This window comes from Dermochelys coriacea, chromosome 2 (genome assembly GCF_009764565.3).
Source record: "Dermochelys coriacea isolate rDerCor1 chromosome 2, rDerCor1.pri.v4, whole genome shotgun sequence".
NCBI lineage: Eukaryota > Metazoa > Chordata > Testudines > Dermochelyidae > Dermochelys > Dermochelys coriacea.
In genome coordinates this window covers 159,544,655-159,567,984 of record NC_050069.1, presented here as the reverse complement: position 1 = coordinate 159,567,984, position 23,330 = coordinate 159,544,655, and the positions used below count along the sequence as shown (strand labels likewise).

The 23,330-nt window shown below is 47.0% G+C and overlaps 1 long non-coding RNA gene across 1 annotated transcript; it reads right to left on the bottom strand.

The window, feature by feature from the left end:
- Positions 1 to 428: 428 nt before the first annotated feature.
- Positions 429 to 3,285, bottom strand: LOC122458521. The gene is made up of 3 exons (XR_006278562.1): positions 3,168 to 3,285; positions 2,766 to 2,860; positions 429 to 509 (listed from the first exon to the last, which is right to left on the bottom strand). It is a non-coding gene; the product is annotated as an uncharacterized LOC122458521 (long non-coding RNA).
- Between the last annotated feature and the right edge of the window lie 20,045 nt (positions 3,286 to 23,330).

Sequence of the window (23,330 nt, the reverse complement as noted above, 5' to 3'; positions counted from 1 at the left end):
GATGGGAGCAATTCTGGATGATGGCTGGGGTGACAGACACTAGGCCACTGGGAACTGGGTGCAGCCCTGTGGGGCAGGTAGGAAAGGCTCGCAGAGGGCACTTAGGGGATTGTCCCGTCCTTCCCAGGAGCAATAGCACAGTATCCTAAGAAGATAAGTCCATGATGAGTTAATGCTTGTATGCAATTAGCCTTGCTAAGGAGCTGGGTTGGAGCTGCTCCGGGGACAAGGTGGCTCATTCCTGCTCATGGAGGTGAATTCATTTCCCTTTACAGTAGCACCTGCTCTGACTCTCATTCCCCACCAGGCTCCTTGCTGCCAGGCCAGTAAATGGCGATAGTATGGGAATGAGACCCTGGGCCCTGCCCTAATGTCCTGAGTCTAATGCTGCTGCTTACCTTGTCCCCCATCAGCTGCTGGGCTTCCCCCAGGAAGGAGTCATGGATGGCCAGCACTGCCATCTGGAGGAAGAATCTTCTCTGCCCCTCCAAGAAGAACTTTCCAAAGACCTAAAACCAACAGGACATGAGGCTTCAGAAGATTGCCCAGAGCCAGGCTCCAAGTTCTGGGGCTGGAACGGCATCACCCTGTAGTGGCACAGGGGCAGGGGAAGTGCTGCTGTAGCCAAGGCAGCTCCTTCCCCTGGGGGCTTTCAGGATCCTCTGGCTCAGGGAAGCCCCTTTATTAAAAGGTGACAGGCACTTAGGGATCCAAAGCCTGTAGTAGCGGTAAAGAGTTCTGTGGCACCTTATAGACTAACAGATGTATTGGAGCATAAGCTTTCGTGGGTGAATACCCACTTCGTCAGATGCATGTAGTGGAAGTTTCCAGAGGCAGGTATAAGTATGCAAGCAAGAATCAGGCTAGGGATAACTAGATTAGTTCAATCAGGGTGTATGAGACCCTCTTCTAGCAGTTGAGATGTGAATACCAAGGGAGGAGAAACTGCTTTTGTAGCTGGCTAGCCATTCATAGTCTTTGTTTAATCCTGAGCTGATGGTGTCAAATTTGCAAATGAACTGAAGCTCAGTTTCTCTTTGAACTCTGGTCCTGAAGTTTTTTTACTGCAGGATGGCTACCTTTAAATCTGCTATTGTGTGTCCAGGGAGGTTGAAGTGTTCTCCTACAGGTTTTTGTATATTGCCATTCCTAATATCTGATTTGTGTCCATTTATCCTTTTATGTAGAGACTGTCCAGTTTGGCCGATGTACATAGCTGAGGGGCATTGCTGGCACATGATGGCATATATTACATTGGTGGATATGCAGGTGAATGAACCGATGATGGTGTGGCTGATCTGGTTAGGTCCTATGATGGTGTTGCTAATGTAGATATGTGGGTAGAATTGGCATCGAGGTTTGTTGCAGGAACGGTTCCTGAGTTAGAGTTACTATTGTGCAGTGTGTAGTTGCTGGTGAGGATATGCTTCAGGTTGGTGGGTTGTCTATGAGCGAGGACTGGCCTGCCTCCCAAGGCCTGTGAAAGTGAGGGATCTTTGTCCAGGATGGGTTGTAGATCACTGATGATGCGTTGGAGAGGTTTTAGCTGACAACTGTTTGTGATGGCCAGTGGATTTCTGTTGGTTTCTTTCTTAGGCTTGTCTCGCAGCAGGAAGCTTCTGGGTACACATCTGGCTCTGTTGATCTGTTTCCTTATTTCCTTATGTGGGTATCGCAGTTTTGAGAATGCTTGGTGAAGATCTTCTAGGTGTTGGTCTCTGTCTGAGGGGTTGGAGCAAATGCGGTTTTACCTCAGCACTTGGCTGTAGACATGGATTGTGTGGTGTGTCCAGGATGGAAGCTGGAGGCATGAAGGTAGACATAGCGGTCAGTGGGTTTTCAGTATAGGGTGGTGTTAATGTAACCGTCACTTATAAGAGCAGATCCAGACTAACATGGCTACATCTCTAAAGCCTGTAGCAGAGGCCAGGCTGGGCTAGAAACGGATCTCTGTGCGTGGGAGCAGGCACACTCTGGTGTGCAGCTCACAGCAATGACAGGGGACGCCGTATTGCTTCCAGCAGAGAGATCTCCTGCACTCAGTGGCTAGAGGCATGCGGGGGAGGGGATTGGAGTTGACAGACCAAAGGCCTATTCCCCCAACTTAGTGATTTCTCAAGTAGCTAGGTGAGGGGGCTGCAGCTTCTGGGTTTCTTCAAGGGGAATCCAAACTGCAACATGACAAGGACGCAAAGACTCAGGTCCCAGTCCCCACCGCACAGACACTCCTATAAACCTTTTGTTTCAGTGCAGCAATTCAGCTTGTGGGAGGGGAGACGAGCTCACAGTCTCTCTCATGTGGGATCTGCAAAGCAGCATTCTGTAAAAGCACCTGCAGATCCAGGAGCCATTTCAAGGCCTCCTCTGTGACATTGTGGAGATCGCCCATTTCACCTTGGACTCCAATTCTGGGGCACTGTGTTATGGGGTGGGTCAGTGACAAGGTGCTTCTTTGGAACAGTGACTGAGGTCCAGACACTCTGCCATTCCCTGGCCTAGTCCAGAGAACTAAGGTGGGTGCATGTGGTCCGTAGCGGTTTTGGAGATCATTGTGTCCCCTACCCATGTCAGACACACAAATCACAGCAACTAGCGAGGTTCCAACATGCGACCCTTGGACCAGCGTCTTGCACTGGGTGCTGGATGAGGAACTCTGAGCTGGAAATAAGGAGTGGGCTCTTGTCCTGTCTCCAGTAGGTGGGCACTGCAGGGAACCCAGCCAGCCCCACTCCCTGAGCCGTATCATACTGTGGCAGTGTCCTTACCTCCCCCACCCTGGCTGTATTCTTGTAGCCCAGGAGCCTGCTGTCCTGGTGCCAGTCCCAGCACTACAGATATTCTGCTTCATGGATGGTCAGCCCTGGGAAAGACAAACACACACTTGTCATTCTGGTTGCAATGTCTGTTTCCTTCCAATCCCATTGATGGCTGCACAGTGGGCAGAGTTGTCGCTGCATCCCTGACCCAGTAGAATTGCAGGGGATGGAGAAGAACAGACACACACACACACACACACACACACACACACAGAAAGAGAGAGAGACACACACACACACTCTCATCATCCAGCTGGGGTCAGTCTGAGAGAAATTGGCTGGGGACCCATTACCCAGTTGCAGTCAGTCTCAGTCTCCTCTTGGGTCCCATTTTTCAGCTGGGTTCCTTACCCCTTTGGTGCAGCAGCAGCTGGTAGAGCCAGTAAATCCCCTCCCTGGCCTGCCTGCTGATGTCCTTGGCTGGGTCACTGATGAACACAGCCAGCTGTGCCACATGGTGACCCATCCTATGGAACTCTGCTGAGATCTAATGGAAGGAAGAAGGAGAGAGGACTCCATCAGCATTTTCCTGTCAGCTCCCAGACCCCCTGGGCCAAGAGTCTCCTTCCCCTCAGCTGCTCCACAGGAGATGCTAGAGCTAGACCCTTAATTTTCTCTGCCGCCAAGGGAGCCTGGAGCTGCTCCAGGATGCCAAGAAAAGACCCTAGGCCAGAAACGAACCTGGTTGGAGCAGGAGCTGGAGCATGGTCCCCTTAAAAGTCCAGGGTCACCACTTAACCAGGAAAAGAGGAACTTGACTCAAACCTAGCTCATTCCCTGCTCTGACTCTGCCTCCCCAAGAGAATACTCCTAACCCACAGCCCCCGCAGCAGGAGAACCTACAGCCTGTCGGTGTCAGCCCGCCTATGCCTGGAGTCAGGAAGCTGGGGTCAAGGTCACTTATGTCAAGTTCAGGAAGGGTGATGGTGAATCTGAGCAGGGCTGTGATGCTCCTAATGGCTCTGGCTGTCTCCTGGGACACCCTGGACACGATACAGAAGTTGACATGCCATTGGGGAAGGGGAGGTCAGGATCACTGGGCAGGTGCACATGCTGTGCAAATGAGCCCCTCGCCATCCCCAGGGGCTAAGACATTGTGTGCAGGGTGGAATATCTAAGTCATTGATTGCAGAGCTTTAGAATTGCCCCCAGGACAATGCCTGTACCCTGCAGGTCACAATTTGTCACTGTCTCTCTAGGTTGGGACAATGTTAGGTTCTGGTCCCATCCTCCCAGAACTCCTGATTCCTCAACAGCTCACAAGGAAGGAGACAGACCCCTCACCCCTCCTCACTAAAGTCCTTTGTGGAAGGAAGGGAGTGACTGAACACAATCCCCCCAGGAATCTCAGGGCCCATCGGAAAGAAGCGCTGATTCCCTGGGGTCCTCCTATTTCTCTAGGAAGGAGCCTGTGCCTCTTCTCTGAGGACCATCTTCCGGATCTCACGTGTGGGGGGAAAAGGGGTCAGGTCAAGCCAGGCAGGGTCCTGTGTTAGTGCTTAACAGAACCAGGCAGAGTTCTGTCCTTCAAGGAGGAAGGGCCTGACACTGCATTTCACTGACTGCCCTGACCAAGGACGGCCCCCCCTACAGAATCAGCTAGGACGACAGACTGGAAAATGGACCTTCCAGTCTCTCCTTACCAGTCCTCCTAAGAGTTAAGGTAAAATTGCCCTCCTGCCCCCCTCAGGGGGCTCACTTCCAAGATGTACTGGAGCCTGGCTGTGTCTGGGGACTCTGCCAGCAGATTCCCCAGCATGGCGTCCAGGAGGTCTGGTACGACCTTATGCAGAGCCTGCAAAGCAAGGGAGAGCCATGGGTCAGAGTTATGGAAACTGGAGCTACACCTGCCACAGGATGGGAAGAGGGGTCTCTGGAAAGCACCGGTGAGATCCCAAACACATATCCTGGCCTCTCTCATTCGCATCCCACTGCAGGCAATTGGCAAGGATTCATGGCAGGGTGACAGCTGGCTTTTCAATTCATGACTTTGGGAGGTCTCTGTGGAGGGTTTTGTAGGCAGCAGAATATGGAACAGCCAAGCTGCTATGGATGGTAGCTGGGCTGCTGGGCAAAACACGGCATGTGGAAGGAAGGAATCCCCCAGCGAGGGGTAACGTCATCCTCCCTGGAGGGAAGGATCCAATTCTGCAGCTTGTTCCATCTCTACCTACCCCACCCCATTCTCTGGAGCTCCAGTGAATCAAGGGAGCAGGGACCAGAGGCCACTCCTGCTCCTGGCAGGGAGGAATAGGAGGATGATCTACCTGGACTTGGGTGGTGTCCTTCTCCGTGCCCAGGGTGAAGACGGCGTGCAGGGCAGCTCACAGGAGGTGTGTCTCCATCTTTGGGTCCAGGGCAGGTGTCATTGTGCTGGCAAGAGAGAGGAGCCAGTATTAGACTGTGCAGTGTGGGGCTGGGACTGGCACCAACACGGACGTGAAACTGCAGGGAATAGGCACAGGCTGGCAAGAATGGAAATTGAGGCACCGAGCCAGGGAATGACAAGGCCAAGGCCTCACACACATACAGCGGCAGGGCAGGAAGAGCCCCTGTTCCCTTGACCCTGCTGCCTCTCCTGTATCTGACCCCAGGGAGTGAGCCTCTCCCCAAGGCCCCCATAACTTTACTGGAGTGAAAAGAACAGCCCAACCCGGAGAGAGTGAACCTTCCCGCCACCTCTGCCAGAGCAGCCACCCTTGGGAGGTGACCTGGGAGTGGGAGGGGCAGTGACTCCCAGCCCTGGGCCTGAGCAGCACCGGGGTTAGGGGAGCCAGGCGGGGGGTTGGGTACCTGAGGTTGCCCATGGCGATCAGTGAGTTGGCCAGGATGGCGCCAGGTGGAAAGTCATCAGGAAGCTCCTCAGTGAGCTCCTGTGAGACCTAAAGAGACAGGGAGAATGTGAGATTCAGGCCCCACTGACACTTCCTAGTGAGGACATTACACAGCCAGCCCCCCACACAGTCAGCAGGATCCCCTCACCTGCCTCCTGCTCCTCCCATTTCTTCCTGCCCATGAAACGTGGCCCCCTCCCAGGTTTCCTGCCGAGCTCGGTCCCCTTCCTCTTCCCTCCTCCCTGTCAAAATAGGGATGCTGGGGCTTGGGATGCTGGGAAGGGGCAGGACAATCTCGGTTCCAGCCCAGATGGGGAACCTTTCATACCTTTTCTCTGCCCTGAAGCTGCTCTCTGATCACCTTGAGAGCTGCTTCCTCTCTGGCCACGTCCACCCATTCCTCGTCCTCTGAGTCCCTGGGGGTCACTGAACCAGGGAGAGAAGGGGACAGGGTGACTCCTGGTGTCAAGGACAGGGGCGTGGTGGAAACAGCAGGGTCAATGTCCCCCCTTCCCACCTCAGGGACACAGGGCAGATCAGGCCCCACACGTCCCCCTCTCAGGGATGCCTTCAGACCCCAACAGCTTCATGAGCCTATAGCAGAGAGCTCCCTTCCCACCACACACACTGTCCTGGACTCCCTGGGGGGTGCCTGTTCCCCCAGAGCATCAGGGACCAAAGTGGCACCAGCTCCTGCTGCCCTCCCCCCCGAGTTCCTGTTGCTGCAGGGGCAGCTCTGTGACTGCTGCTGGTGTCACTGGGGTTTGCGTGGCTCAGGCCAGACACCTGGTCTGGGGACCCACCACCAATAGCCCTGGTAGAGTGCCTGGGCCCAGGGTGTTCACAGCCCTGTCCTCACCCATCACTGACCCCAGCCTGGTTCCTCACCTGGAACAAATCAATAGCGTCCATCAGCCTCGCTGCTGCCAGAGTCCCAGGAGCTGCTTCTGTCCCATGCTGAGCTGCTGGTGCTGGGACAGGGATCCTCCACCTCCTGCCCTGGGGAGTCTGGAAGGTCCTGAGTGACTGGGCAAGGCGATGCCTCCTGCTGGAAATCAGGGCTGGGCTCCTGGGGCTGGTGCTGGTGCTGCCCACACAACGAACCCTAGAGCCACCCTGCCTGGCTCCCATCCTGTGCTGGGTCCCGCCTGCCTAGCCATATCCTGAGCCAGCTCCATTGGGGCCTGGCCACTGCCTCTCCCATCTTGGAGCCTGCACCGGGAGCAGATTTCTTCCCCCGGAAGGCTGGGCACTTCCACCTCCTGGCCTGGCCAAGAGCTGTTTCCCCACCAGCAGGGACTGACGGGCCGCTCTGCTCCTGGGGAAGATGGCGGCTGCTTCCCTCAGGCTCTAGATTCATAGATACTAAGGTCAGAAGGGACCATTCTGATCATCTAGTCCGACCTCCTGCACAGCGCAGGCCACAGAATTTCACCCACCCACTCCTATGAAAAACCTCACCCATGTCTGAGCTATTGAAGTCCTTAAATCATGGTTCAAAGACTTCAAGGAGCAGAGAAGCCTCCCTCAAGTCAACCATGCCCCATGCTACAGAGGAAGGTGAAAAACCTCCAGGGCCTCTCCAATGTGCCCTGGAGGAAAATTCCTTCCCGACCCCAAATATGGCAATCAGCTAAACCCTGAGCATATGGGCAAGATTCACCAGTCAGATACCCAGGAAAGAATTTTCTATCTAATATCCCATCTCAGGGGATTTGGCCTATTTACCCTGAATATTTAAAGATCAATTACTTACCAAAATCCCATTATCCCATCATACCATCTCCTCCATAAACTTATCGAGTAGAATCTTAAAGCCAGATAGATCTTTTGCCCCCACTGCTTCCCTTGGAAGGCTATTCCAAAACTTCACTCCTCTGATGGTTAAAAACCTTCGTCTGATTTCAAGTCTAAACTTCCTGGTGGCCAGTTTATACCCATTTGCTCTTGTGTCCACATTGGTGCTGAGCTAAAATAATTCCTCTCCCTCTCCTGTATTTATCCCTCTGATATATTTATAGAGAGCAATCATATCTCCCCTCAACCTTCTTTTAGTTAGGCTAAACAAGCCAAGCTCCTTAAGTCTCCTTTCATAAAACAAGTTTTCCATTCCTCGGATCATCCTAGTAGCCCTTCTCTGTACCTGCTCCAGTTTGAATTCATCCTTTTTAAACATGGGAGACCAGAACTGCACACAGTATTCTAGGTGAGGTCTCACCAGTGCCTTGTATAACGGTACTAAAACCTCCTTATCCCTACTGGAAATGCCTCTCCTGATGCATCCCAAAACCGCATTAGCTTTTTTTTTTCCACAGCCATATCACATTGGCAGCTCATAGTCATCCTATGATCAACCAATACTCCAAGGTCCTTCTCCTCTTCCGTTACTTCTAATTGATGCGTCCCCAACTTATAACTAAAATTCTTGTTATTAATCCCTAAATGCATAACCTTACACTTCTCACTATTAAATTTCATCCTATTACTATTACTCCAGTTTACAAGGTCATCCAGATCCTCCTGTATAATATCCCGATCCTTCTCCGAATTGGCAATACCTCCCAGCTTTGTATCATCTGCAAACTTTATTAGCACACTCCCACTTTTTGTGCCAAGGTCAGTAATAAAAAGATTAAATAAGATTGGTCCCAAAACCGATCCCTGAGGAACTCCACTGGTAACCTCCCTCCAACCTGACAGTTCGCCTTTCAGTAGGACCCGTTGCAGTCTCCCCTTTAACCAATTCCTTATCCACCTTTTGATGTTCATATTGATCCCCATCTTCTCCAATTTAACTAATAATTCCCCATGTGGCACGGTATCAAATGCCTTACTGAAATCTAGGTAAATTAGATCCACTGCATTTCCTTTATCTAAAAAATCTGTTACCTTTTCAAAAAAGGAGATTAGGTTGGTTTGGCACGATCTACCTTTTGTAAAACCATGTTGTATTTTGTCCCATTTACCATTGACTTCAATGTCCTTAACTAATTTCTCCTTCAAAATTTTTTCCAGGACCTTGCATACTACAGATGTCAAACTGGCCTGTAGTTACCCGGATCACTTTTTCCTTTCTTAAAAATAGGAACTATATTAGCAATTCTCCAATCATTTGGTACTACTCCTGAGTTTACAGATTCATTAAAAATTCTTGCTAATGGGCTTGCAATTTCAGGTGCCAATTCCTTTAATATTCTTGGATGAAGATTATCTGGGCCCCCCGATTTAGTCCCATTAAGCTGTTTGTGTTTCGCTTCTACCTCAGATATGGTAATATCTACCTCTATATCCTCCTTCCCATTTGTCATGCTACCATTATCCCCAAGATCCTCTTTAGCCTTATTAAAGACTGAGGCAAAGTATTTGTTTAGATATTGGGCCGTGCCTAGATTATCTTTAACCTCCTCTCCATCCTCAGTGTTAAGCGGCCCCACTTCTTCCTTCTTAGTTTTCTTCTTATTTATATGGCTATAGAACCTTTTACTATTGGTTTTAATTCCCTTTGCAAGGTCCAACTCTACTTGACTTTTAGCCTGTCTCACTTTATCCCTACATGTTCTGACCTCAATTAGGTAGCTTTCCTTGCTGATCCCTCCCATCTTCCACTCCCTGTATGCTTTCTGCTTCTTCTTAATCACCTCTCTAAGATGCTTGCTCATCCAGCTTGGTCTACAACTCCTGCCTATGAATTTTTTCCCCTTTCTTGGGATACAGGCTTCCGATAGCTTCTGCAGTTTTGATTTAAAGTAATCCCAGGCCTCCTCTACCTTTAGATCCATAAGTTCTTCAGTCCAATCCACTTCCCTAACTAATTTCCTTAATTTTTGAAAGTCAGCCCTTTTGAAATCAAAAACCCTAGTTGCAGATTTAGTTTTGTTAATCCTTCCATTTAGTTTGAACTGAATTAGCTCATGATCACTTGAGCCAAGATTGTCCCCTACAACCATTTCTTCTATGAGGTCCTCGCTACTCAACAAAATTAAATCTAAAATGGCATCCCCTCTAGTCGGTTCAGCAACTACTTGATGAAGGAATCCATCAGCTATCGCATCTAGGAAAATCTGAGCCCTATTATTATTACTAGCACTGGTCCTCCAGTCTATATCTGGGAAGTTAAAGTCTCCCATGATCACGCAGTTTCCATTAGTATTTACTTTACTAAAAACATTTAAAAGGGCTCTATCCATATCCAAATTAGATCCCGGAGGTCTATAGCACACCCCAAGCACTATCGTACGAGAGGCTTTACTAGTTTTCTTCCCCAATGTAATTTTTGCCCAGACAGACTGTCTTATCCATTGCATCCCTTATTTCTTTACATTCTACCTCATCATTGATATACAATGCTACTCCACCCCATTTACCTTTGTTTCTGTCTTTCCTAAAGAGCACATACCCTTCAATACCTGTAGTCCAGTCATGACTACTATTCCACCATGTTTCTGTTATCCCTATAATATCTGGTTTCACTTCCTGCACCAGTAGCTCTAGTTCCTCCATTTTGTTACCTAGACTCCTCGCATTGGTGTACAAACATCTTAATTTTTGCTGTTTGGCCTCGCTCACGTTTTGTACCCTATTAGGCACAGTCATTCTACATCCAGTATAACCTATTAGACTAGTATCCACACCGCCCTCGCTCCTTATATACATTCTCCTACCCACGGCTGTATCCATTCTTACTTCATCTTCTTCCCTCTCAATGCTAAAATATGGCGTGGAGATTTTCTGGACATCTCCCATCCATCTCCCCCCAATTCCTAGTTTAAAGCTTTCTATCAGTTGTGCCAGCCTCGATCCTAGAAGTCTATTTCCTTCCCTACTGAGATGAAGTCCATCCCGAGAGAACTGACCTCTGTCCGTGAATGCCTCCCAGTGGTCATACATCCCAAAGCCCTCCTTATAGCACCACTGCCTAAGCCATCTGTCGATAGTCATAATCTTGTCAGACCTTTGTTGCCCTTCTCTAGGAACAGGAAGGATCCCGCTAAAGATCACCTAAGCCTCAATTTCCTTAAGCGTCTTCCCCAGCCTAGCATAGTCTCCCTTAATACTTTCCAGCGAGAATCTAGCCGTATCATTTGTTCCCACATGAAGGATAATTAGGGGATTCTTTCCCGCTCCCTTTAGGATCCTTTTCAACCTCAGGTCTACATCCCGTATCTTAGCACCCGGAAGACAGCACACCCTTCTATTCTCAGGATCAGCTCTAGTTACAGGCCTGTCTATTCTTCTCAATAAAGAGTCCCCGATCACATAGACCTGCCTTTTCCTGGTGACAGTGCTATTCTCCAGTGTCTCCCCTGTTCTCTCTGGCTGCAAGTTCTTTCCATTCCTATTTTCCCTTACAATCTTCTTCAACCCATCCTGTATCCTCCTGGGGCTCATATTTGGTGTAGTCTCCCTTGACTCTTCCCTTTTTTCTATAGGGCTAGCCTCTCTTCTCTTCTTCCTTACCCTTCCACCTTCAACAAGTACCTGCTGAGCCCCTTCTTCATTTTCCAACTTTGCAAACCTGTTCCTAAGCTCTATTTCTCCTTCACTAGCCCATCTTTTTCTCTGCCTGGTTCTTTGAGTCACATGTTTCCACTGACCACTTTCCTCATCCAGTCTCTCCTCAAAATTCCCCAGCCCTGGTTCCATCTGTGAGTCTGAGCTTTTCCCTTCAGATACCTCATATCTTTGCTCCATCATCTGCTCAAACCCCTTCCTAAACTCAACCAGACTTTCCACCTGCATCTCCAAACCTCGGATCTTTTCCTCCATCAGCTCTATCAGACGGCATTTCATGCAGACAAAACTCTTACCGGTTCCCCCCTCCAGGATCATGTACATACCACAGCTTCCACATCCAGTCATCCTCAATGTGTCTTTCACTGCAGGAGTCACTCCCACAGCTGCCTCTGTATCTGTCATCTCCTTCCCACCTAAATCCTGTTAATCTGGGAAACACAAGCCACACCAAAAAGACCACCCCCCCAGCAAAAGCAAACCCCAAACAAGCACCACAATCCAAACTCCCACTCAAACTCCCCTGTTTAGAGCTCTGTTTGCTAGCTCCTGTGCCACTGCAGCTGTCTGTGCCACTGCCTGACTGGTTGGCTACCTTTATAGGGCCCCTAGTCAGAAGCCCCACCCCCTAGGCAGGGCTCAGCTGCTCTCTCAGCACAAAGCCCCACCCCCTAATCAGGCTCAGCTGCTCTCCCAGCACAAAACCCCTACACACACACAAATACAAATACTAAAAATACAAAACCAAGTACAACTACCTTCTCCTCCAACAGAACTCCCACTCAAACTCCCCTGTTTAGAGCTCTGTTTGCTAGCTCCTGTGCCGCTGCAGGTGTCTGCCAGCTGTCTAGGGCCACCTGGAGAGCTTTCTTCCTGAACATCCTCTGGAGCCTGGCCATCCTGGAACCGAGCGGGGAGCAGGCGTGAGTCTGAGGTCAAGGCAGCCTCTCACTAAGGCACCTTTTCGATCCATCCCCATCCCTGCCACAGCCAGAGCAGCTCCTCCTCCCGCCACAGGAGTGAAGGGAGTGCAAGCTACACACACTGGCAGGAGTTCATTGCATGATCTGCTCCTCGTCATTCCTGGGACTGCAATATCTGGGGAGTCTCATCCTTTTAGAGCAGTGGGATCAGTCACAAAGACCATTGGTTACTTTGGACAAGCAGCCCCCTCGTGCCCTCCCAGGCCACACTCCCCACCCCCAGGCTAGAGAAGGAACAGAACCCAGGGGTCCAGACTTCTCCCAGGAAATCATTCCCCACATCAGCGTCACAAAGTCCCTAGGCATAGGAAGCCCAGGGTCCTCTCGTTTCCCATTGATTTCCATGCTCAGCAGCTCACAGGGTCTGGCCCAACTCAGAGACTTTCAGCCTGGGGAACAATTTCCCACAAGGGAAAGTGTCATAACCATAGGGGTAGCCTAAATTCCTCCTTACTTGTAAGAGATTAAGAAGCTCAAATAACCCGGTTGGCACCTGACCAAAGGAACCAATGGGGACAAAAGATACTTTCAAATCTGGTCAGGGGGAGAGGTTTTGTTTTGGGTTCTTTGTTTCTGTTCCGTTCACTCTTGGGACTAAGAGGGACAGGACATCAAACCATGTTCTCCAAATCTTTCTAAACAAATCTCTCATATTTCAAAATTGTAAGTAACAGCCAGGCAAGGCGTATTAGTTTATCTTTGTTTTCTCAACTTGCGAATTTTCCCTGTGCAAAGAGGGAGGTTTATTCCTGTTTTCTGTAACTTGAATTTTTCCTATGCTAAGAGGGAGTTTTATTGCTGTTTTCTGTAAGTTTAAGGTTTTGCCCAGAGGGGAATCCTATGTGTTTTGAATCTGAATACCCTGTAAAGTATTTACTATCCTGATTTTACAGAGGTGATTCTTTTATCTTTCCTTTAAATAAAATCCTTCTTTTAAGAATCTGACTGATTTTTCCATTGTTCTAAGACCCAGAGGTTTGGGTCTATAGTCCCTTTCTAAGCAATTGGTAAGGATATACGCTCAAGCCTTCCCCAGGAAAGGGGGTGTGGCTTGAGGACATATTTTGGGGGAATAGGACTCCAAGTGGTCCTTTCCCTGATGGTTTGTTAAATCATTTGGTGGTGGCAGCGATCCCAAGAAAGGAATCTGTGCCTTGGGGAAATTTTAACCTAAACTGGTAAGAATAAGCTTAGGGGGTCTTTCATCCAGACAGCTGCAGCGGCACAGGAGCTAGCAAACAGAGCTCTAAACAGGGGAGTTTGAGTGGGAGTTTGGATTGTGGTGCTTGTTTGGGGTTTGCTTTTGCTGGGGCGGGGTGGTCTTTTTGGTGTGGCTTGTGTTTCCCAGATTAACAGGACTTAGGTGGGAAGGAGATGACAGATACAGAGGAAGCTGTGGGAGTGACTCCTGCAGTGAAAGACACATTGAGGATGACAGGATGTGGAAGCTGTGGTATGTACATGATCCTGGAGGGGGGAACCGGTAAGAGTTTTGTCTGCATGAAATGCCGTCTGATAGAGCTGATGGAGGAAAAGATCCGAGGTTTGGAGATGCAGGTGGAAAGTCTGGTTGAGTTTAGGAAGGGGTTTGAGCAGATGATGGAGCAAAGATATGAGGTATCTGAAGGGAAAAGCTCAGACTCGCAGATGGAAGCAGGGCTGGGGAATTTTGAGGGGAGACTGGATGAGGAAAGTGGTCAGTGGAAACATGTGACTCAAAGAACCAGGCAGAGAAAAAGATGGGCTAGTGAAGGAGAAATAGAGCTTAGGAACAGGTTTGTAGAGTTGGAAAATGAAGAAGGGGCTCAGCAGGTAGTCGCTGAAGGTGGAAGGGTAAGGAAGAAGAGAAGAGAGGCTAGCCCTATAGAAAAAGGGGAAGAGTCAAGGGAGACTACACCAAATATGAGCCCCAGGAGGATACAGGATGGGTTGAAGAGAATTGTAAGGGAAAATAGGAATGGAAAGAACTTGCAGCCAGAGGGAACAGGGGAGAGACTGGAGAATAGCACTGTCACCAGGAAAAGGCAGGTCTATGTGATCGGGGACTCTTTATTGAGAAGAATAGACAGGCCTGTAACTAGAGCTGATCCTGAGAATAGAAGGGTGTGCTGTCTTCCGGGTGCTAATATACGGGATGTAGACCTGAGGTTGAAAAGGATCCTCAAGGGAGCGGGAAAGAATCCCCTAATTATCCTTCATGTGGGAACAAATGATACAGCCAGATTCTCGCTGGAAAGTATCAAGGGAGACTATGCTAGGCTGGGGAAGACGCTTAAGGAAATTGAGGCTCAGGTGATCTTTAGCGGGATCCTTCCTGTTCCTAGAGAAGGGCAACAAAGGTATGACAAGATTATGACTGTCAACAGATGGCTTAGGCAGTGGTGCTATAAGGAGGGCTTTGGGATGTATGGCCACTGGGAGGCATTCATGGACAGAGGTCAGTTCTCTCGGGATGGACTTCATCTGAGTAGGGAAGGAAATAGACTTCTAGGATCGAGGCTGGCACAACTGATAAAGAGAGCTTTAAACTAGGAACTGGGGGGAGATGGATGGGAGATGTCCAGAAAATCTCCACGCCAGATTTTAGCATTGAGAGGGAAGAAGATGAAGTAAGAAAGGATACAGCCATGGGTAGGAGAATGTATATAAGGAGAGAGGGCGGTGTGGATACTAGTCTAATAGGTTATACTGGATGTAGAATGACTGTGCCTAATAGGGTACAAAATGTGATCGAGGCCAAACAGCAAAAATTAAGATGTTTGTACATCAATGCGAGGAGTCTAGGTAACAAAATGGAGGAACTAGAGCTACTGGTGCAGGAAGTGAAACCAGATATTATAGGGATAACAGAAACATGGTGGAATAGTAGTCATGACTGGACTACAGGTATTGAAGGGTATGTGCTGTTTAGGAAAGACAGAAACAAAGGTAAAGGGGGTGGAGTAGCATTGTATATCAACGATGAGTTAGAATGTTAAGTAATAAGAAGCGATGCAATGGATAAGACAGAGTCTGTCTGGGCAAAAATTACATTGGGGAAGAAAACTAGTAAAGCCTCTCGTACGATAGTGCTTGGGGTGTGCTATAGACCTCCGGGATCTAATTTGGATATGGATAGAGCCCTTTTTAATGTCTTTAATAAAGTAAATACTAATGGAAACTGCGTGATCATGGGAGACTTTAACTTCCCAGATATAGACTGGAGGACCAGTGCTAGTAATAATAATAGGGCTCAGATTTTCCTAGATGCGATAGCTGATGGATTCCTTCATCAAGTAGTTGCTGAACCGACTAGAGGGGATGCCATTTTAGATTTAATTTTGTTGAGTAGCGAGGACCTCATAGAAGAAATGGTTGTAGGGGACAATCTTGGCTCAAGTGATCATGAGCTAATTCAGTTCAAACTAAATGGAAGGATTAACAAAACTAAATCTGCAACTAGGGTTTTTGATTTCAAAAGGGCTGACTTTCAAAAATTAAGGAAATTAGTTAGGGAAGTGGATTGGACTGAAGAACTTATGGATCTAAAGGTAGAGGAGGCCTGGGATTACTTTAAATCAAAACTGCAGAAGCTATCGGAAGCCTGTATCCCAAGAAAGGGGAAAAAATTCATAGGAAGGAGTTGTAGACCAAGCTGGATGAGCAAGCATCTTAGAGAGGTGATTATGAAGAAGCAGAAAGCATACAGGGAGTGGAAGATGGGAGGGATCAGCAAGGAAAGCTACCTAATTGAGGTCAGAAGATGTAGGGATAAAGTCAGAGAGGCTAAAAGTCGAGTAGAGTTGGACCTTGCAAAGGGAATTAAAACCAATAGTAAAAGGTTCTATAGCCATATAAATAAGAAGAAAACTAAGAAGGAAGAAGTGGGGCCGCTTAACACTGAGGATGGAGCGGAGGTTAAAGATAATCTAGGCATGGCCCAATATCTAAACAAATACTTTGCCTCAGTCTTTAATAAGGCTAAAGAGGATCTTGGGGATAATGGTAGCATGACAAATGGGAAGGAGGATATAGAGGTAGATATTACCATATCAGAGGTAGAAGCGAAACTGAAACAGCTTAATGGGACTAAATCGGGGGGGCCCAGATAATCTTCATCCAAGAATATTAAAGGAATTGGCACCTGAAATTGCAAGCCCATTAGCAAGAATTTTTAATGAATCTGAAAACTCAGGAATAGTACCGAATGATTGGAGAATTGCTAATATAGTTCCTATTTTTAAGAAAGGAAAAAAAAGTGATCCGGGTAACTACAGGCCAGTTAGTTTGACATCTGTAGTATGCAAGGTCCTGGAAAAAATTTTGAAGGAGAAATTAGTTAAGGACATTGAAGTCAATGGTAAATGGGACAAAATACAACATGGTTTTACAAAAGGTAGATCGTGCCAAACCAACCTAATCTCCTTTTTTGAAAAGGTAACAGATTTTTTAGATAAAGGAAATGCAGTGGATCTAATTTACCTAGATTTCAGTAAGGCATTTGATACCGTGCCACATGGGGAATTATTAGTTAAATTGGAGAAGATGGGGATCAATATGAACATCAAAAGGTGGATAAGGAATTGGTTAAAGGGGAGACTGCAACGGGTCCTACTGAAAGGCGAACTGTCAGGTTGGAGGGAGGTTACCAGTGGAGTTCCTCAGGGATCGGTTTTGGGACCAATCTTATTTAATCTTTTTATTACTGACCTTGGCACAAAAAGTGGGAGTGTGCTAATAAAGTTTGCAGATGATACAAAGCTGGGAGGTATTGCCAATTCGGAGAAGGATCGGGATATTATACAGGAGGATCTGGATGACCTTGTAAACTGGAGTAATAGTAATAGGATGAAATTTAATAGTGAGAAGTGTAAGGTTATGCATTTAGGGATTAATAACAAGAATTTTAGTTATAAGTTGGGGATGCATCAATTAGAAGTAACGGAAGAGGAGAAGGACCTTGGAGTATTGGTTGATCATAGGATGACTATGAGCTGCCAATGTGATATGGCTGTGAAAAAAGCTAATGCGGTTTTCGGATGCATCAGGAGAGGCATTTCCAGTAGGGATAAGGAGGTTTTAGTACCGTTATACAAGGCACTGGTGAGACCTCACATGAATACTGTGTGCAGTTCTGGTCTCCCATGTTTAAAAAAGATGAATTCAAACTGGAGCAGGTACAGAGAAGGGCTACTAGGATGATCCGAGGAATGGAAAACTTGTCTTATGAAAGGAGACTTAAGGAGCTTGGCTTGTTTAGCCTAACTAAAAGAAGGTTGAGGGGAGATATGATTGCTCTCTATAAATATATCAGAGGGATAAATATAGGAGAGGGAGAGGAATTATTTAAGCTCAGCACCAATGTGGACACAAGAACAAATGGGTATAAACTGGCCACCAGGAAGTTTAGACTTGAAATCAGATGAAGGTTTTTAACCATCAGAGGAGTGAAGTTTTGGAATAACCTTCCAAGGGAAGCAGTGGGGGCAAAAGATCTATCTGGTTTTAAGATTCTACTCGATAAGTTTATGGAGGAGATGGTATGATGGGATAATGGGATTTTGGTAAGTAATTGATCTTTAAATATTCAGGGTAAATAGGCCAAATCCCCTGAGATGGGATATTAGATGGATGGGATCTGATTTACTATAGAAAACTCCTTCCTGGGTATCTGGCTTGTGAATCTTGCCCATGTGCTCAGGGTTTGGCTGATTGCCATGTTTGGGGTCGGGAGGGAGTTTTCCTCCAGGGCAGATTGGAGAGGCCCTGGAGGTTTTTTTTGCCTTCCTCTGTAGCATGGGGCATGGTTGACTGGAGGGAGGCTTCTCTGCTCCTTGAAGTTTTGAACCATGATTTGAGGACTTCAATAGCTCAGACATGGGTGAGGTTTTTCATAGGAGTGGTGGGTGACATTCTGTGGCCTGCGCTGTGCAGGAGGTCGGACTAGATGATCAGAGTGGTCCCTTCTGACCTTAGTATCTATGAATCTATGCGGGTCCCCAGATCTGTACCCCAGAGTTCAGAGTGAGAAAGGAACTCTGACAGAAGGGCTGGGAGCCCCATTGCTGGGATGTTTCCAAACACACCGGAGATGGCTCTGGTGAAGCCCCTGCCCGGTCTGAGAGCGAGAGGCTCCCGTTTGCAAATCAAATCTCCTTTTGGAGAGATTCTCTCCTCCTATTTCTGCCTCTTCCTAGACATACAGGGGAAGCCACTGAGGAACCCCAATGTCACTCACTTGCTCTAGGTGATGAAGTGATGGATGGAGGATGTTCAACTATCCCTCGCCCTCCCCGTCACTCCCCAAACCCAAGACAGGCTGGAGAGGTTGGTGTCCTGAGGAGTTACCCTGCCCAGCCAGCAGGCAGGGTGATGACACTGGGCAATCGACTGGCTGTGAAAACAAGAGACTGTCTTAATACCTGATATTTTCCCTCCATGAAGGCACTTCAACACTTCAATGAAGTCACCATCTGATCTTCTTTTTCATAAGATAAACAGATTGAGCTCTTTCAATAGCTCACTGGAAGACATTTTTTTCCAGCCCTCAAAACATTTTGTAGTTCTTTGCTGCCCCATCTCCAATTTTTCAACATCTTTTTCAAAGGTGGACACCAAAACTGGATTCAGTATTCCCATATCAGTCTCCCTGCTGCTGTGTCACCTCCCTATCCTACTCACGGCTCTGCTCATACATCTAATGGGGAGCAGGCCTGAGGGGAGCTTGGATAGTCCTTTAAAGGTCAAGGACAAGCCAGGAAGGGGCCAGGCTGAGCACATAGGACAAGGCCCTAGGAGGGAAAGACAGGGCAGTTTAAGTGATTGGGCAGATAATCCAATTGGTTTAGGCTCTTAGGGCCAGAAACCCACAGGTGAAAGTGATTGTCGGTATTATGTTCTTCTGCCCCAGGGTAGATTTTATAGTGGAGAAAACTGTTACAGTTAGGGGGAAGTGAGTTAACCCCCAAGGTCTCAAAAAGTAATAATTTTTTAAAATTATATCAGATGCAGGAAGACTGCTAAACAACCAGTGGGGCCACTGGACGATCAAGATGCTAAAGGAGCACTCAAGGACGATAAGGCCATTGCAGAGAAACTAAATGAATTCTTTGCATCGGTCTTCACTGTTGAGGATTTGAGGGAGATTCCCAAACCTATGCCATTCTTTTTAGGTGACAAATCTGAGGAACTGCCCCAGATTGAGATGTCATTAGAGGAGGTTTTGGAACAAATTGATAAACTAAATAATAATACTAATAAATCACCAGGACCAGATGGTATTCACCCAAGAGTTCTGAAGAAACTCAAATGTGAAATTGCAGGATGGCTAACTGTAGTCTGTAACTTAGCATTTAAATCAGCTTCTGCACCAAATGACTGGAGGACAAATGACTAATGTAACGACAATTTTTAAAAAGGGCTCCAGAGATGATCCAGACAATTATAGGCCTGTACGTCTGAGTTCAGTACCAGGCAAACTGGTTGAAACTATAGTAAAGAACAAAACTGTCAGACACATAAATGAACATAATTTGTTGGGGAAGAGTCAACTTGGTTTTTGAAAAGGGAAATCATGCCTCATCAATCTACTAGATTTCTTTGAGGGGGTCAACAAGCATGTGGACAAGAGGGATCCAGTGGATATAGTGTGTTTAGATTTTCAGAAAACCTTTGACAAGGTCCTTTGCTAAAAGCTTTTAAGCAAAGTAAGCAGCCATGGGATAAAAGGGGAGGGCCTCTCATCGATCAGTAACTGGTTAAAAGACAGGAAACAAAGGTTAGGAATAAATGGTCAGTTTTCATAGAGGTGAATAGTGTTGTCCCCCAGGGGTCTGTACTGGCACCAGTTCTATTCAGCATATTCATAAATGATCTGGAAAAAGGGGTAAACAGTGAGATGGCAAAATTTGCAGATGATACAAAACTACTCAAGATAGTTAAGTCCCAAGCAGACTGCGAAGAGCTACAAAAGGATCTCTCAAAATTGGGTGACTTGGCAACAAAATGGCAGATGAAATTCAATGCTGATAAATGCAAAGAAATACACATTGGAAAACATAATTCCAACTATACATATAAAATGATGGGGTCTAAATTAGCTGTTACCACTCAAGAAAGAGATCTTAGAGTCACTGTGGATAGTTCTCTGAAAACATCCTCTCCATGTGCAGCAGGAGTCAAAAAAGCAAACACAATGTTGGACATCACTAAGAAAGGGATAGATAATAAGACAGAAAATATCATATTTCTTTTGTATAAATCCATGGTACGCCCACATCTTGAATACAGTGTGCAGATGCGGTTGCCCCATCTCAAAAAAGATACATTGGAATTGGAAAAGGTTCAGAGTAGGGTGACAAAAATGATTAAGGATATGGAATGGCTGCCATTTGAGGAGAGATTAATAAAACTGGGACTTTTCAGCTTGGAAAAAAGATGACTAAGGGGGGGTCATCTTATAGAGGTATAGAGGTCTATAAAATCATGACTCTTGTGGAGGAAAGTAAATAAGGAAGTGTTATTTACTCCTTCTCATAACACAAGAACTAGGGGTCACCAAATGAAATTAATAGGCAGCAGGTTTAAAACAAACAAAAGGAAGTATTTTTTCACACAACGCACAGTCAACCTGTGGAACTCTTTGCCAGAGGATGTTGTGAAGGCCAAGACTATAACAGGGTTCAAAAAAGAACTAGATAAATTCATGGAGGATGGGTCCATCTATGGCTATTAGCCAGGATGGGCAGGGATGGTGTCCCTAGCCTCTGTTTGCCAGAAGCTGGGAATGGGCAACAAGGAATGGATCACATGATGATTACCTGTTCTGTTCATTCCCTCTGGTGCACCTGGCATTGGCCACAGTCGAAAGGCAGGATACTTGGCTAGATGGACCTTTGATCTGATCCAGTATGGCTGTTCTTATGTTCTTATGTCACCCAGTGAATTCGTATCACAGTGCATATCCACAAGGGGGCAGAATTAAGACTTCACAGACAACCTTAAATGTGGCATTTCCTCACTTCTGACTGCTCAAACCTGCAACCTTAATGAAGTTCTTTTAATTTTTTTTGTATAATTTCTTAGGTTTACAAAAAACAAACTGAAAAAAATAGAAATTCCATCATGTGCAATCGTGTTGAAATGCACATGGGTCATCAGCAGGGCTGGAGCCTTTTGATCCACTCCACAGACCTCTGTCACTTGACCTAATAGCTGAAATGACAGCAATAGTAGGTTGTCATCCTCTATGTGGACCAGCACTTGAGAGGGATGAGGCAATCTTTGCCAGTGGGTTTCACAAATACTTGCTGACAGCAGAGGAATGGTGAGACTTGGGAATCTTGGGTCCCATTCCAGGCTCTGGTGTGGACTGTGCTCTAGTGGGCACAGGCACATCTTCCTGTTTTCCCTCAAGTTTGACACATTCTGTCCTCTCCTAGTCCTGTCTCCTCCCCATCCCTAGCTCCTTGTCACAGTCCCATTCTCCTTGTCTACCCAGTCCCAGTATCCACTCCCCAGGCTTCACATCCCAGTCCCAGTCTCCCTCTCCAGGCTCACTGTTTGAATCCCAATTCTTTCCCATTCTCTATGCCTAATCTCTATCTTGTTGCCCAGCCAGTCTCAGTTATTCCCCTCACTGCTCTGCATCCAGTCTACCCTAATCTCCCCCTTTGGACTCCTCATCCAATCTCAAATCCCTGCTCCAAAGCATGGAGGTGCTAGAGCTTAAAGAAAAGGTCACCAGAAATGTTTAACATGGGTAAAACGATATTTTATTCCTCTCTCTCTCAGCTGAACATTTTTGCAAGTAATTTTCCAGAATGACTCAGGTGTGGGAATCTTCCTCATATCTTACGCAGTGAAGACAGATGCAAAAAATTCAGATGTCAAGCTGCCAGTCTCTCTCCCTTACTGTCTCTGCTTCTCTCTCCCCCTCTCCTACAGCTATACCTTTGCTGTGTCTCTGCTGCCATGTCTTTCATTCACTTGCAGACAATATTTCTTCCCACACTTCTCTTCAACTGTTGGTGTTGGTCCTGCTTTGAGCAGGGGATATAAAAATGATACATGCATACAAATAGGATGAATACATTCAGTAGATCATAACCTTTGCAAAGATATGTTACATGGCATCTCTAGCATAAAGCTTATTCCAGTTATGTTATATTTACACTTATAAGCATATTTTCATAAATATATAGAGTGCAATGTCAGAGTGATTATTCCCCTCTATTCGGCACTGGCAAGGCCACATCTGAAGTATTGCATCCAGTTTTGGGCCCCCCACTACAGAAAGGATGTGGACAAATTGGAGAGAGTCCAGTGGAGAGCAACGAAAATGATCAGGGGCTGGGCACATGACTTACAAGGAGAGGCTGAGGGAAACGGGTTTGTTTAGTCTGCAGAAGAGAAGAGTGAGCGGGGATTTGATAGTAGCCTTCAACTACCTGAATGGGGGATTCCAGAGAGGATGGAGATTGGCTGTTCTCAGTGGTGGCAAATGACAGAACAAGGAGCAACGGTCTCAAGTTGCAGTGGGGAAGGTCTAGGTTGGATATTAGGAAACACTATTTCACTAGGAGGGTGGTGAAGCAGTGGAATGGGTTACTTAGGGAGGTGATGGAATCTCCATCCTTTGAGCTTTTTAAGGCCTTGCTTGACAAAGTCCTGGCTGAGATGATTCAGTTGGTGTTGGTCCTGCTTTGAATAGGGGATTAGACTAGATGATCTCCTGAGGTCTCTTCCAACCCTAATCTTCTATGATTCTATGATAATGAAACTGACCTCCTTTGTAATGTGCTTTGAGATCTTGTCACCAGTTGTACTTACTGCTGGGTGGCACCTTCTTCTGGCACTTCTGGACATTAGTTCCACTCAATTCAGTACCACCTTTCTTCTCTTTCACACATTGTCACTCTCCTCCCGCTCATGGAGTCACAATACAGCTGCTTCACAATTGGCCCTCTGGGTCCCTCTCACACTGTCATGCTGTGACAAGTTACAAACCTCTGGCAGGTACTGGATTTACACAGACATCCATAGGGAGGGACACATGTATCTGAATTACATGAATGCTTCTCCCAGCCACCCATGAACTAACAATAGAGAGGGTCCAACCAATTCCCACCAGCTCCCCAGTCTTACACTGCAGCACTGTATCATCTAGCCCTGGTTAGAAGCTTGATCAGTATAAGTTTATTACCCAA